General features: G+C 48.8%; 1 protein-coding gene and 1 long non-coding RNA gene across 2 annotated transcripts in view; one reads left to right on the top strand and one right to left on the bottom strand.

The window, feature by feature from the left end:
* BAHCC1 (BAH domain and coiled-coil containing 1) overlaps positions 1–11,548 on the bottom strand; it is a 117,249-nt gene extending 105,701 nt beyond the window's left edge. The window contains exon 1 of the mRNA XM_082212319.1: positions 10,902–11,548. The gene's annotated coding sequence lies outside the window, so the exon portion shown is untranslated. The remainder of the gene's footprint in view (positions 1–10,901) is intronic.
* On the top strand, positions 6,104–8,022 carry LOC309526743. Its single transcript, XR_014216901.1, has 2 exons — positions 6,104–6,208; positions 7,685–8,022. It is a non-coding gene; the product is annotated as an uncharacterized lncRNA (long non-coding RNA).
* Positions 11,549–15,167: the final 3,619 nt, after the last annotated feature.

The raw sequence follows: 15,167 nt of genomic DNA, 5'->3' as shown, positions 1-15,167 counted from the left end.
TAAAAATCTGTCCAGGGGTAACAAATGTTTTTAATTTAACAGGAGCAAAGCTTCGGTATCTCTCTCAGACTTCCTCCATAAGAGAGCGAAGATAATGGAAGGAGAAATAAATATTTAGAGTGGGCTTCAGAAAGATCGCCTGGCACCCCCCAAATATATATATATATTTGTAAATTCGTCCAAAGCACCCGCTTAACCGTCACGCTCACCTTTCCTCTTTTTTACTCTCTCTCTCTTTTACCTTTAAAAAAATGATAATGGGTGTTTAGAAGCTGAAGTGAGTGGGATAAATCGATCCAGGATCGATCAGGGTCCCCTGGCGACCCTCACTGCTCCTCCACAGCAGTAATCCGGATTGGGTTCGGTGGGCGTTTACTCGCAAGTAAGCCTCGCGCAGGCTTGGTCTGCCGCTGCTGCCATTAAGCCGCGCTTGGGACTCCGTTAATATAGCCAGTCTCATGCAGAGAATTAAGCTCGTTTATCTCGGGACACATTAAGAAGATTTGGTTCATCTCTCAAGGCCAGATTTAAAAGCCAAACTGTCTCCCTCTCTCTCCTCTCCTCTCTCGAAAGCAATTGCTAGAACTCTGGTTTGGTGATCAGCAAGATCCTGGTCAGTTTCGTTCTCTCTTATAGAGAGAGAGAGAGAGAGAGAGAGAAAGTGCCTTGTCAAGGAATCGCGTTTAAAGCAGAACTGGCACAAGGCCTCGCAAATCTCGGTGTCGTGTTCTGTCTGCGAATCAATGAAATCGAAGTATTGAGGGAGGGGGTCAAGCAGATACAGAGCAGGATGCGTGTCCAGCGCGGCTCTTCAGCCCTCAGGGAAATCTCTCTCTCTCTCTCTCTCTCTCTCTCTCACACACACACACACACACACACAACCCTGACATATTTAGGATCGGGCTCTAGCAGAAGCCACTTTCCCGTAGGCAGCTCGACTCTCTTTTCAGTCCGGTTTAAAGCTATCTCGCTCCGATCCTTCACCAGCTACTCGGGAGAGAATTCTGATTCCCACTTCTAAAGCCCAGACTACGAACTGCATGGAGACTTGGACCAGATGCAGCAGACTCCAGTGGGCTTCCTTCCCCGTTAGCCCAGGTCTCTGCCACCTTGTCGCGAGTGGTGCCCTTGTCTTTTTTAATGTTTGCCATCCACCCGGATGAAGACTTCTGGAGAACTCGGCAGTTTGCTCACAATTTCGTGGCTTTTTGCCTTGGCGAAATAAAGAGGTGGCCTTACAAAATAAAAAAAAATTAAAAAGGACATTGTTCTCCTCTCCTCTCCCTTTGCGTCTTCCCTCCGCAATTGTCTCCCCGCTGTCAAAACGCACAATGCAATTTCCTCGGGGCAGGGACCTGCCACCCACTTCCTCCCTTCAAAGAACACCGTGGGCCTGTTATTATCATAATTATTAAGCTGTTCCACATAACTAACTTGCGATCTAAGCTCACAATACCCTTCTCATTTTTTATGTTTTTATTTGGTAGGTAAAACGTTTGTTGTGCAGCCCGTTAGCGTCTTTTCCTCTGTTATAACGCGCTGAGAGACAAATCTTCACATTAAGTTCAGTATTCAAACAAGCTGGCATTGGAAGAAATGGCAGCTAATCCCCCCCTCGCCCCCGCACCTTTCTTTTTTCCTCAAGGTAACCAACACGAAAACATCTCCTTTTCATGTCCAAATGAATATGCAATCATTTTAAATTCTCAGACCTCATCTAACCTTCACACTCTGGGGAAATGTGTTAAAATATTGCAGTTTAATATCTTTCCATCTGGAAAAGAGAGAAGGAAGGAAGGAAGGAAGGAAGGAAGGAAGGACGGGGGACCACCCCCACCCCCACCCCAGTATGTCAAATAAAATTATGGATTAACTCAGCACGCTAAATAATTGCCTAATAAGGGCTGGGAGACGCAAATCTTTGCATTTGGGTAATTGTATGTTGGGTGCCTTGCCTAATGCAATTGTTTGGGCCCGGTTCATTGTTCCATGTGCTATTTGGTCAACGAGCAAATTAGAAACAATTTCTTGGCTAGGAAGAATTACTCTTAATTCTTCTCGCGCACAAAACGCTCATTGGAAACCGGGAGGAAGCGGCGCGGAGGAGGGTGCGCGCGGGGGGGGGGGACCTACCCACTCCGTACATTTAACAAACTTTTAAAAACGGGCTCCAGTTTTCTGGGTTTGGAGAGGTTGGTGGATTAGAGAGAGAGGGAGGGAGGGAGAAACGAACAAATGAATGAATGAATGAATGAATGAATGACACGGTACGATCCTGAACGTACACGGAGTACATCCAATTGATCTCTGCGTAAAGAAAGGAAGGGGAAGCATTGCAGCAGCTCGTTCCCGGGTTCCTCTGGAAAAAAAGTATCCCTCCGGTGGGCTCCCAGGCAGCCCACCTCGATTTGTTCGAGGGGGCAGCCCGGATCTCCTTAAAGCCAATGAGCTAGCCCGCGATCCCCCCACACACACAGATACACGTGTCCCCGGGTGGAGGGGAGGCCGAGCACGTGCTGCGTTTTGGCTGCCAACAGCCCCGCGCGAACATGCCCTGTTTTATTTTACATGCTAAAAAACAGACTACTGTAGGATTAAAAAGCGAGACAAAACCACACGCAAATCCAAACCCTTCGGGGACAGAGACACGGGGGGGGTTGGCTTTCCGGGGGAGGGGAAGGAGAATAAGAGACACCTTGGTCGCGCGGTCTAAGTCTCTCCGCATCTGCCTCCAAAACTAGCTATTTTCTGAGCTCCCCCGTCCAACCTGGCTCGGCTCAGTCTGAGTGCTTCGGCTCAACTGGCTTATGTCGCCTGTTCACGGAGGTTTCCTGGTTAAAACCCAGATGTGCTCCTTCCAAGGAAGGGGAGCCCCCCCTCGGATAGGGGCGTCAGGCTCCTTCGGCCATCGTTTTCGATGCCCAGAGCTTCCCTTTTCTTTCCCCCCAGCTCCGCCGCATCTCTTGTCCCACTGAACTGATTCTTGAAAACCTGCCCTCTTCCCCTTATCTAACAAGGACAAAGGCGAGAGGAGGGAAAACCCAGTTTATGGGGCGCTCTGTTTGCGCTGCGCCTGCATTAATGTTTTAAAATAATATATATATAAACACACGATCTAGTCTTTTGGGTGGTATGGGGGTCAGTTAAAAAGCATAAAAATAAACAAACCTTTTAGGCTTGTACACGGATCTCTCTCTGACCCAGTTCAGGGGATTCTCTGCTAAAGGTTAGGCCTAGAACATCTTCAAGAGGGGAAAGGACAGACTGGGGCTTGTGTACTGGACACACGGTTTCTAGGGTGTGTGGGTGTGTATACACTCACACACACACATTCATATTCATTCATTCCCTAGAAATGAATATATATATATCTCCCTTATGTTTGTGAAATATCTTGGAGGGGAACCCTGTTCTCCCTTCTGAAGGATGCTCCCCCTTTTTGAAATGTTTGCTCCTTTATTCCAAAATTGCTCCATGGACTATTGGAGGGGAAGAGACATCTTGCATCTTCCCCCTCTTCCTTTCCAAAACAAACAAGCGAACCAAACACCTCCAGTGACACCCACAAAAGCAACTCCTGCGTTGCTGTGCCCGGGCTTTCCTTCTGGTTTCTTCCACCAGAGGATGCCTACTTTCCAGGAGCGCCGCTCGCAGTGCGTTGCTGCCTTGGTTCATTCCGCCCCTCGCTTTCCCCGCTGTCTGGAAAGGGGGGCTCCCAAGTCATCCAAGATGGGCGCAACCCCCTCCCCACTCCAGAACCGGGCTGCAGCTCCTCCGAAGAGCACCAGCCTGCTGACCGGCCTCGGAAAGCCTCAGTCGCTTAAAGAGACTTGCAAGCGAATGAGCGCTGCAGTTTCGTGGTCAGGGATCCACAGCAAGGTCACCCAGCCCTCTCCAAAACTGACCCCTTTCCTTAATACAGGACACTAACATAGGCTGGAGATTTTGGCCCTGGGTCGTCTTCCTCCATCTCTCAGAAATAGTCCCTTCAAAGTGAGCTGGACCAGGATCAGGAAAGCGGGAAAGTCAAGACAACACATCTCCCAAGTCTTCCAGGTTTTCTGAATCCAGAGCTCGGAAAGAATTCAGATTCTTTGAGAATCCTCATCCCCTGCCCCGCTAAGATAGACCTATTATTATTATTATTATTATTATTATTATTATTATTATTATTATTAAATACTGTATGTATGTTTGTTGAAGCTGGGAGAATTTAGGAGCTTGCATTATTCATGGGGACTACAAAGAGTAGTCAGGGAAATGAAAAAGGCGTAGATCTGGGGGGGGAGTGTGCATTGAAGCAAATTCGGCAGGAGCGAGTAGAAATATCAATGATCTGGACAGTCCAATCAGCCAGGAGAAGTGGGGATGGGGGGGGGAGAGAGAAAGAGATAGAGGCGGAATCCAAATAGATCTACTCCCTTCCCCCCCCCCTTTCGATCAAACCTGGACAAGAAAGCAAATGGTCAAATTCCTCTCCTCCCCCTCCCACTCCAACATTCTATCTATCTATCTATCTATCTATCTATCTACTATCTATCTATTTACACACACACACACACACACACCCTTCCCCAGGCCAACACAAGATGTTTTCTGCACTAGGCAGGGAGATCCCCCACTAGCCCTGGTTCTCTATGCATATACAAAGGAAAACTGACAAATTTGTTAATCAAATAAATCTAAATAGATAAAGTTTATAGTGGCAGACAGACCGATATTGCACGGAGCTTACAACACATTTTTAATCTCAAAAGAGACGTCTCTGCTGCTTCCAAAGGCAGGTTGTGTGTGTGTGTGTGTGTGTGTGTGTGTGCTTACGTGTGAGCGAGGGCTCTTTGCACACAGCAAGAAGTGATTTCTAACAAATAAGGGGTCCTACTTTGCTCAGAGCTAATGAGCATTTATAACCCACCAAGAATCTTAGTGCACATATATTACACACACACACTATTTACATGCATCCAGTCCATACAGAGGGTGGCTGGGCCCTGCACCCTCTCCTCAAATCCCAATGAACTGTACAAGTCATAAGGGAAAGCGTAGTTTACCTTTAAAAAGAAATTGTGGACGGTGTGATGGAAGAGGCCAACCTGGCGTAGACTCCCCCCCCCCAAAAGAAAACGTTCTCTGCTGGATCATCCCCAAACAAGGGATTTTAAAAAAGGGAAAGGGTGGGGGCAAGTCGGTGTTCCGGACCCCCAAACCTTGAGCTAAAGCCCTGTTAAATGCAGAGTTGTAATTTGTAGCTAAATATATCCTAGTGTGTTCACACACTGGAAGTATAATTCACTGTGTTTGTTGTGTGAGGTTATCAAGGAACCCGCCCATCTGGGTTAAATTAAAGCGAGTTTAATAAACGATCCCAGGCGTAGCCAAATCTCTCTTTCCATTCTGGAGCCAGATTGATAGGCAGATATACAGCACCGATCGATCGGTGGGATACAATTCCCACCCACCCACCCCCACCTTTTTATTTTTGGTTAAGAAAGAGGGAGGTATAGAACTTGAGCTGCGGGTGGAAAAAGTAGTCCAGATTTGGGACAAACCTTCGGAGGCAAGAGGCGAGTTGTGGGCTGTGCGTGCCTGTTATTTTAAGAACTAAACCAACCAGCCATCGAGCATCTATAACTTCCCCTCAACGCTTTCTGGATCAAGTTGAGGGTTTGGGGACTTTGGTGATGAGAGATCACGAAGACACAGAAACACACACAGAGGACCCAGCCCCCACCTCTCAAAGCTACCTGCAGATGCAGAAATAAAGGTTCCTCGAATGTCATCCACTGCCCCTTCTTTAGAGTCAAGGCAACCTAATCCCAGCAAGTATTTGGGCAAGGGAAGAAGAGTTATTTGGGGTGGGGGTGGGGAGATGAGAGAGACCGTTTCCCCAGCAAACATGTTGTGACATGTCATAAGGGTGCCTGTTTTGATAAACACATAATTAGTGCCAGGATGTATGAGCAGCTGCGTAAAAAGGCGCAACTTAGATAATAGCCGCTGCTGCAGCAGCAGCACACACCCAAGGAGCGGATTTGCAAAGCTTTTTTTAAAGCGGTCATTAGGGCCCCCATTGGCTGAAGGGGGCCCAGCCGGATTGGGGGGGGTCAGGCAAATGGGAGCGTGGAGGGAGGGAGGGAACGCCCTCCCCACGCAGACACCCACCCACATCCACACAAAGAAAGGGGGGGAGCAGCAAGTGATTCCTAAGGTAGGCTCCACTGGACAGAATGCATTGCTGGGGTGGAGTGCGGGGGTGTCCAATCCTTTCTGTCCATTTCTCCCTCCCTCTGCCTTGTTCCCGTGATGGTGCTGGATGCTTAACTACTTTTATTGTTGTGTAAAGTGAAGGCCCTGGTCTCTCTCTCTCTCTCTCTCTGTGTGTGTGTGTGTCAGAAAGACAGTCACTTTAGCTTTCCCAGCCAGGGAGCTCCTACCTCCAAGGCAGGCAGGAACGAAGACCACGTAAAAACCCGGTCACCTCCCCCGTCTCCAAATCTTAGAGCATCCAAGAACCCCTTTTCAGAAGGGACCCCTTTTATCGTCTTTCTTCATTTTAAAAAAGAGGGGGGGAGCTGTCTCCTCTCCTGGAATGGTCTTCTGCGATAGGAGAAGGGAGCAACTCAAGGCTCTCCCCACCCCCCAGAAAGGAGGGAGAGGTGCGGGAGGCGGCTTCCAGTGCGGGAGAGAGCGAGGGAGAAGTGTCCGCTGCGCACCTTCCCTCTCCCTCTGCACCGTGGGCTCGTTAAGAATCAATGCAAACTAACTGGGTTTGAGGGGGGGGGGGAATACAGGGATGGGAGGGAGGGGCTCCTCCTGCAGAGGCTTTTTTTACACACACACATACTAAGCAGGGTCTTCTAGAACCCAAAACACGTAAGGGGAGCATTTGAAACGCCATGCCCAGAAGAAGCAGAAGGAAGCCATCCAAGAGACTGGCTGACATCACATCCCTGTTTTTATTCCTCAACTCCCCACTCCTCAAGTCCCCACTAGCCTTTCCACCCCAAGCAACTTTTAACACTCTTAACTTCACGGCTCTCTAATAAAAAACAGCGGCGAGGGTTTGCACCGGATTGCTGGTGAAAGACTAAAAGTCACTGAAACTCTCTTGTGTGAGTGCGAAAGAAAGGCGCGCGCGCGCGCACACACACACACACAAAAAAAAAAACGGGGGGGGGCGCGCACAGCAACTTCGCCGAAGCCCCACGCATTGGTCCTATTTTTTTTCCTATTAAAGATCAATAGTTTCTAAGAGAAGCTACAGGAATTAATTTTTTTCCTCATGCCATTTTCCCTGCCTTTGATTGCATCGCCCGTTTCCACGCGCTTCCATTCCCCATTTGGTACTAGCAGCCCCCTCTCGCCCACCATGAACACAACCATTGTTACCACGTTGTTAAATTGTACCACGTAAACCTCATGGGGGGACCTTTTCTTTTTTAAGTTCGTGCGTTTCTTCTCTTTCAAAACGGCATGCATCATATCGTAGCTGCAGCCGGCTCCTCCGCTTCTACATCCATTCTCCCTGCCGAAAAACAAGCGGGCGAGAATCTGGGGTCCACCCTCCTCCCTTTAGACCCGAGATAATCCATGAATAAAATATCGTCTGTACAATATTCCAGCGGAACTAGATTCAGTCCAGTGTTCGGGGCAGATAATTCTTACATTCTCCTCCTCAATGCAGGACAGAAGACGCCATCGTTTTATACACCTCTTTTTATTTTATTTTTCTGTCCAAAAATGGGGCAAAGGAAGAGACTGGTCATTCTACGCTGAACATTAGGTGGTGGTTGTGGGGAGAAAGTCTTAAGTCCTTCCAAGATTCTCTTATTCTCTCTCTCTGCCTCCCTTCCGAAATCAGAGAGGGAACAATACGATCTCTCCTTAATGGAGGTTCTCCCCCCCCCCCCGCTTTAAATTTCTCCATTTCCCCCAAACCTCCTCCCCCTGCTCCCCAAACGGAGCTTCCAGTTTCCTGTTGCAAAGGGGCGGCAAGAGGGGTTAAGGAAAGAAAGAGAGAGAGAGAAAAAGAGATCCCCCCACTCGTCTACCCTAGAAACGGAGAAAAAAGGAGGCAGGGAAGACCATTGCGTCCCAAGCTGCCTTTGTGCTGCCTCTCCGGGATCGACAGACTAAACAAACCCTTTTCCCGCGCCTCTGCCATCGCGAGGGAGGGTGAGAGAGAGAGAGAGAGATCGTGGGGCGAAAGGATCTTCCGCTCTCCAACTTCGGCTTCCACACAAAGGTAGAAAAGGATCGGAGGAATCTCTTCCGCCTCCGTAGCCTCCTCGGTCTCAAGATCCAGGCGCCGGAGCTGTGCGCCCGGCCGTCGGCTAGAACGCAGAAGTTAATTTAATTTTTTTGTATTTTTACACTGGACTATTTTCCCCTCGGAAACAGGCAAGCGAAGAGCCGCAGCGCCTCCTTCGTCTTAGCCAGCGAGGGAAGAAGCTCCGGCTCGCAGGGGAGCAGCGGCCTCGGCGGGAGACGAAGCTGCTGCGCTCGGCTGGCTCGGAAGCGAGTCGCCGGCCGGCCATCTTCGCGACCTCTTTGCTTTCTTCCCGCGCTGACCCGCGCCCTCTTTTACCCTGGGTTTGGTTGGTTGGGGAAGCCGTCTTCTGCTCACCTTCCTGGGTTCCGATTCCTCCGAGGAGCAAAAACAAAGGCAAAACAAAAAGAGCCGTATGTATGTTGGGGAGGAAGGAGGGCCGGGAGGAGCAGCAACAGCAGGAGGCCTGGGTTTCTACAAACTCGTCCCCCTCGCCAACGCCGATCGCTCTCTCCCTAGGATCGGTGCGGTTTCGCGATTGGATCCCAGCCCCCCCCTTTGAAAAGCGCCCCTCTTAAGTGTGTGCGATCTCTCCCTGCTTGATCAAAAAGAGATCATACTCGGTGATTGCTAGCAAACTGTGCGCAGAGGCAAATGCTCCCTCTCCCCCCTTCCAAATAGCCCCTTTTCACGGTTTAATTAAAAAATAAAGAAATGGGAGAGTTAAGGAGAAAGGTGCCTACGGGATCCCTGGTCGATGGAACAAAATAGACAGTAGCAACCAGCGTTTCCCCTCCGTTTTTCCTAGCAGTGGATGAGTTTCACCCATTAATAGAGGAATAAGCGCCACAATATATGAGCGCACCAGAAAGAGGCAAGGAAACAACGTTTTCACAACAAAATTCCGACCGGCAAGGAAATCTGAAAAGGATCTAGCAAAAGAGGCCTGGGAATGGGGAGAAGAGAACGCCGGGGAGTTGCAAAAAAAGGCTGTCCGGGTCCGAGGCCTCCTTCCTAAAGCACAGTTGCCGCCGCCGCCCCCTCCAGCTGCCGCCGCCTTGCCAACCCGTCCTTTCACTACCTCTTTTGTTAACAGAAAAGTCAATCCCTTTAATTAAAAATCGTTAAATAAATCTATCTCTTTACTAGCACAAATATACTTTCTATACCGAATTTGCAAAGACATCGATAATTTGATTTGAGGAAGAGAAAATAAAAGAAACAAGGGACTTTAAAATATAACACAGATGCACATCTACATCCTTTTTGGCCTCTTCAGAAAAACAGAAAGTTAATGCTTTTCTTCGTGCAGAAACTCCTGGGTCTCTGAGCAAGCCTTTTTTGTCCAAGGCACTAGATTTCTCAGATTTCTTTTCACGGCGCAACCCTGCACATGTTTACTCGGGAGTAAGCGCCCCGGTGCTGCCTATGGGGGGGTGCTAAGGCCCGCACCCGGACGAGGGAGTAAGTCTTATCGACATTACTTGTGAATAAACATGCATCGGATTATTGCTCAGTTTCTTACTCTTCGAGCGGGAAACAAAAGCGAGGCCTGAACAAAGCAGATCGCAGGGAGCCAAGCTTAAAAACGGGCGTAAAGAAAAAGTCCGGTACTTGGGAGTGTGGCAATTGGGAAGCGAGGTGGGGTTTTTTATTTTTTAAAAAATGCTTTTGCAAGCAACTTTAAATCGGGGTTTTGATTATACAAAGAAGGGGGAGAAGAAGGGCGATTTGCGTTTCGATTCAAAGGCTATCTTTAAAACATTGCCTGCGAGTCGCGGCCAACGTTTGGAAGGGGGTTCTACTTCCTGCCTGCAACTACGTGGAGGCGCCGCGGATTTTGTTCTAAGCCAAGTCTTTGTAGCTCAGACTGTTTTATTGTTTACAAAGTTAACAAAAGAGGCGAAGAAATGTCCATTTCCACGCAACCTTGCAAAACGGTGTGGGCTATCTCCTAGCAGCCCGATTTCAAAATTATTAAGAGAGAAGCGAGGTGATACCGCTACGGGGAACCAACTCGGTTTTTCTAAAAGGATGTGCGAAGCCCTGTACCTCTTTTTTTGTGGGTGCGGGCATTTTAAGTGGAGGTGTGTGTGTGTGTGTAAACCCCCCCCCCAATATTTAAACACAAAACCGTAACTTGGGGGCAATAAATTGTACACTCTTCCTCAGTGAATAAAGTTCCTTTACAGCGCCAAAGTAAATACAGAGCAAAATTGCATTTTGGAGGGAGGGACATTGTGATATATATATATTTTTCATATATGAATGAAGTGTTTTCCTTTTGAGGGGGGTTTCGGCTGGGTATGCGCGCGCGGAGGTTTTGAAGGAGAAATCTGCAAGGAGCTTCTTGAGTTACAAGATGGGGGAGAAAGAGAGATGTACAAAAGTGGCAGGCAAGGGCTGGGCGAGTTGGAATGTTTTTGCCATGTGGTGGGGGAGGCAGAAGGCGACATTTCCCTCTCCTCCCTCCCCCCCTCCCGCTTTGGAATTAAATCTCCATTCATGCGGCAGTTAATGAGAAGGAAAGCAGAAGAAGAGAACGCGTTAAAAATAATAAAAAGAGGGGGGGGCGAGAGAAACTTCACAAATACAAACAATGAGAACAAATCGAGACAAAACAATTACTTACAGATCGCTGCTTTCCTGGGTCAAAGTTCTGTTTAACAAACCGCAGGAACAAACAAACAAAAAAAATCCACTTCACTGTAAAAAAGGGGGGGGCCCACTGGAGATATCCAAGTCGTGGACTGGAAAACGCCAATATTAGAATACAGGTGATTTTCCCCCCCTCTCTCCTTTCCCCGGAGCTCCTTTCTTTCTCTGTCTCTAGAAAGCGGAAACTGGAGATGGTTTTTGCATGTGTGCGCGCAAGATCACAGATCTCTTTTTTTTCCCCCACACCGCCGCCAAGGCGTTTGAGGATTTGCTTTTTACGGCGACGGCACAGTCCTCTCTCTGGCTGCTGCTGCTGCAGTTGCTGTTGTTATTATTATTACGAATTTGGCATTTAGTCGCGAGTCTTCTGCTCCCACTCCGAGGTCCCCCTCCCCTCCTACTTGCCCGTGTGGAGTAAATCCATTCAATTAGGGCACCAAGACGGAGCTGGAGGCTCTATAATCTCAAATTTATGGCCGGATGACGTGCCTCTCTCTCCCACAATGGAGACCAGTGACATTAAACAGAAAATTGATGAGAGAGAAGCGAAATCTAATCTCTTTCCCCCCACTTCTTCCACGCCATTGCTGCTGCTGCTACTCGCTGGCCTTTTTTTCCATGGTTTGGAGCGGCGGGGTGGGGGGCGGGGAGGGCGAGACAGGATTTTCTTGTTGGTTGCGGTGCTGGGTGTGAGAAGGGAGCGCGCTCGGGGTGGTGGGGGGGGGAGGAGAGCAGCACAGTTTATAGTCTCCGGAGGCAAATATGATCCGAACCATTTATTCATTACCCTCTCGCGATCCCTGTACAATTGAGGCATGTGCTAAGGGAGAGCAAGGGGCTTGCCGGAGTTTCCGAAATCGCCCCCAATCCTACTTCACGCACATCTTCTCCACTCCCTCTCACCCGCCCCCTTTTTATCTCGCTGTATTTTATTTTGAATCTGCGGCTTGGGCTTCGGAGATTTACCTGACTTTTTTTTTAGTGCAAAGTGGCATTTTCTCCCCGGCTCAAGAAATGCAATCGGAACCCCTGCTTTTTTGGATATGTGTGTGTGTGTTGGGGAGGGACTCTCTCAATGTACCACACTTTGGGAGAGAGAGAGAGAGGGAAAAAAATATAAAGAAAATATTCATGCGCAAAATGAGAAGTTTTCTTTTGGAGCCGGCTACATTCCGCCTCTATTAGAAGACAGGCGCTATCTAGCTCGTCAACACACATGCATGCATACATACACACACACACACATAGGAGAGGGGGAGTGAAGGCGGAGGGAGCGAGGAAGGCGGCGGGGGGGGGGGACCCCAAGCAGGATCTGTTGGACTAAAGACAAAAGTAACGTCCCTGTTGCAGCTGCAAAAGCAGCGCGGGGGAGTGTGTGCGCGCGCGTGCAGGGGGTGTGTGGAGTGAGCAGAGGAAATCCCAGCACCTCCGCGTTCCAAACCAGAAGAGGAAACCGAGATTTGCGTTCCCTGGCTCCTTCTGTGCGTGTGTTGCACAGCCTATCTGCCACACGTACTTCCACAACAGCCAGAGAAGCTCCCATTCACCGCCCCAGCAGCAGGCTCCTCTCAATTAAATCCCTCCCCCACAAGACTCGCAATTTCAGCAACAGAAGACACCCTGCAAGAGCCGGAGGGAGGCGAGGAGGGATATTGTCCAGAGCTTCGCCATTTACTTTCAAGTTTCTTTTCTGCCGTCCCTTCTTCTTCCTCTCCGCTCTCCCCCCCCCCCCCCACATCACCGTCCTTGTCTGGAGATGAGTTTACAAACTCCGCGGCTGCTCCCAGCGCCACAGACATAACAATGGCCCGGTGGAAGAGCTGGATGAATCTAGTGGATTTTGCACTTTTTTCCTTCCAAGGGGGCGGGGGGGGACACACCGGGAGCTCCCAGCTGGCTCCTTCCTCAGCCTCTTTTGTCTGTTCATGCCTGGAAGGTCATCAACATCAGAAGAGTTGCAGAAGCAGCCAGCACAGGAGCTAGCCTGGCCTCCTCACAAACTCCCTCAGGACAGGGCTTTCCACCTTTCCCTCCCCAGCGCCCCCTCCCTCCACACACACATGCAAGAGTTCAGTCTTGTAGCAGGGAGTACCATAGGCCTGTAACAAGGGGCAATATTTTCATCTGGTTCGTTTGAAATCCGCCACTTTGTAATGAAAATGGTACCTGGACTTGTGGGTAACAATGGGTCAACATGAAGTTCCATAAAAGCCAACCAATGGACATGCCTGCTTGTTTTTGAGCTGTGCTGCAGCATTCCAGTGAAACTGCTCTCAAACGAATGGATTTTGTGCGTGCTTTTAAATGTTTTCAGCACTGTTTTTAAATCAGTTACTTTATTTAATTTTTTTGTAATGTGTTATATTAATTGTGTGGCTTTAGCTGTATCTGTTTTAATTTATGCAATGAGCATCTTGAGTCCTGCACTGGGAGAAAGGCAAGCTATAAATAAAATAAAATAAAATAAAATTCAATACTGCAGTCACAAAGGCAGCTGGCTGCTGGGGAATGTGATATTAGAGGATCGTCAGCGTGCTCACTGGAAGGACAGATCCTGAAACTGAGACTCCAATACTTTGGCCACCTCATGAGAAGAGAAGACTCCCTGGAAAAGACCCTGATGTTGGGAAAGATGGAGGGCACAAGGAGAAGGGGACGACAGAGGACGAGATGGTTGGACAGCGTTCTCGAAGCTACCAGCATGAGTTTGACCAAACTGCGGGAGGCAGAGGAAGGCAGGAGTGCCTGGCGTGCTCTGGTCCATGGGGTCACGAAAGTCGGACACGACTAAACGACTAAACAACAACAACACCGTGTGTGGCTGTGTCCATGTCCAATGATGCTCCATTATTATAGCCTAGTCTTCTGACACTGCATTGGATGAATGCCTTCAAGATGTTGGCCTTCCAGATGTTGCTGGACTACAGTTCCCATCATCCCTGATCATTGGCCATGCTGGCTGGGGCTGATGGGATTTGGAATCCAACAGTATCTGGTCTGGTGGACCAAACAAGTCCTCCATACATGCTCTAGATCAAGCATGTCCAAAGTCTGTTTTGGGGGCCTAATCCGCCCACCGATCGGTTTAATCCAGTCCCTGTGGCAGTTTATTTCCTGGGGTAAAATCCTAAAAAACCTCAACAACTCCAACCCTAAAAGCTCAACAACTTCAATCCTTTAAAAAAGGTCAACAACCTTGGTTGGCCCTTTGGTTGGCTCCCATGGCCCTTCACTTCATCAAATCTGGCCCTCTTTGAAAAAAGTTTGGACACCACTGCTCTAGATAATTCCAGGGAATAGTGGAATAGTGTTTATGCAAATGACCCTCTAGTCTAGGAAGACAAGACTGAAGTCTGGTTCTAACATTTTGTGCATTGTTTCTCTTCCTACATGCCTTGTTTCCTTGACCTTGTTTTGCCCTTGCCTACCTTCACACCATGCCTACCTTGAAGAACTATGGTTAGATCCCTTCCTCTCCACCCTCTCTCTTGCCCCTGAGTAAGAATACAGATTTGGATGTCTCATTACCTGTTGCTCGGACGCCGCAGGGACTGGAACAAGACCTGGCGGTATCACTTCCTGTCCCACTGGGACCAACCGTTTATCATCTTCTCTTGTTGCTCACCTCTCAACGTTAAAGCTCGCATTCTGAGCTCATGGCACCCCTGTTGCACAGCTTGGACCTTCGCGCACAGAAGGGAATTCATGCCGGCTCGATTTCTGAAACAAGAGGTAATATGGGGCTCATTTCCCACAACCTCTCCCCATACTGAAGCCACTCACATGGAAGAGGAGACATTCTTGCCTGCCCAGGCCTGCACAAGTGGTAGGCTCCCTCCCACTTGGCAGGCCCCAAATGCTCAGCAAGAGGATGTTTTTGGCTTGACAGATCTCAACCATAGAGTCCAGATTTAATAAGAGGCTATTAATATGTTTTCCCCATATATATATGTACACAGTGGTACCTTGGGTTAAGAACTTAATTCGTTCTGGAGGTCCGTTCTTAACCTGAGGTACCACTTTAGTTAATAGGGCCTTCTGCTGCCACCACCGCACAATTTCTGTTCTCATCCTGAAGCAAAGTTCTTAACCCGAGGTACTATTTCTGCGTTAGCAGAGTCTGTAACCTGAAGCGTCTGTAATCCGAGGTACCACTGTATATATTTACATGCATTTGCCCCAGTGAAATGTCTCTTGGTGACATTATCTGCCTTGCCTTCCCTTCCCTTCTGCAATGCCA

Source organism: Podarcis vaucheri, assembly GCF_965113315.1.
Source record: "Podarcis vaucheri genome assembly, chromosome: 2".
NCBI classification, from domain to species: domain Eukaryota; kingdom Metazoa; phylum Chordata; class Lepidosauria; order Squamata; family Lacertidae; genus Podarcis; species Podarcis vaucheri.
The sequence above is the reverse complement of the archived record's forward strand: the minus strand, read 5'-3'. Positions and strand labels throughout refer to the sequence as shown.